The sequence below is a fragment of the Ovis canadensis genome, chromosome 1, assembly GCF_042477335.2.
Source record: "Ovis canadensis isolate MfBH-ARS-UI-01 breed Bighorn chromosome 1, ARS-UI_OviCan_v2, whole genome shotgun sequence".
In the NCBI taxonomy this organism is placed as follows: Eukaryota; Metazoa; Chordata; class Mammalia; order Artiodactyla; family Bovidae; genus Ovis; species Ovis canadensis.
The window spans coordinates 200,239,830-200,240,836 of NC_091245.1; positions in this window are offsets into that span (position 1 = coordinate 200,239,830).

The following is a 1,007-nucleotide window of genomic DNA, read 5'->3' on the forward strand; positions in this document are numbered from 1 at the left end:
TTAAGAGTTGGAAAGAACCATAGGATAGATTTATCTGGTTTTCTACTTTTATCTGTGTCAACAATTTAAATCTAGAGAAATTGCACGAGTGAGTAGGTGACTATGCTAGGAAGAGAATTCTGTTTTCCTGATTAATATTCTCTGAGTCTCCATTTATCCTACACTACTATTAAGACACTATTAATGTCTCATTCACCCATCCCTTTATGAGCTCATATATGTAAGCCCTTAGAATCTTAGAACTTAGTGCCTGCTGCACATAATATTTATTAATATCTTATTTTTCTTATAATTAACTATCATTTAATTATTTCATTATAGGTAATTAGAATTTTTGTTAAATCAGAACCACATGAATAATTGTGTATAATATATTTACATTGCCTCTCCCTTCAAGGAGAATCACTGTACTTTATAAAAACTCATTAAAGTGGGTAGAATAATAATCCTCCCTAAAGATGTCTGAACCTTAATTTCTCAAACCTGAATATTTCATATTTCATGGCAAAGGGAGAAGAATTAAGGTTGTAGATGGAATCAAGGTTGCTAATCAACTGACCTTGAGTTGAGGAGATTATTTTGGATTATCCCAATGAGACCAATGTTATCTCAAAGGTCTTCATAAGTGCAAGAGAGAGGCAAAAAAAGGGAGAAGGAGAGAGTTGGCAGTGAGAAAAGGACTAGCTCAGAGTTGCTTACTCTGAAGATGGAGGAAAAGAGCCAAAGCCGAGGAATGCAGGTGGCATGGAGAATCTGCAAAAAGGAACAGAGCCTCTAGAGCGGTAGGAAGCCCTGGAGACATTTTCATTTTAGCCCAATGAGACCCACTGCAGTCTCCCAAACCGTAGGACTGAAAGACAATAAACGTATAATTACATTTGTTACAGTATCCATAGGAAATGAATATACTAATTTTTAGGAGGAATATAAAAACAACATTCTTAAATGTAGAAGTTGTGCATTTGGTCCAATCAATTGTAGAAGAGTGACCAGTACACTCTAGTACA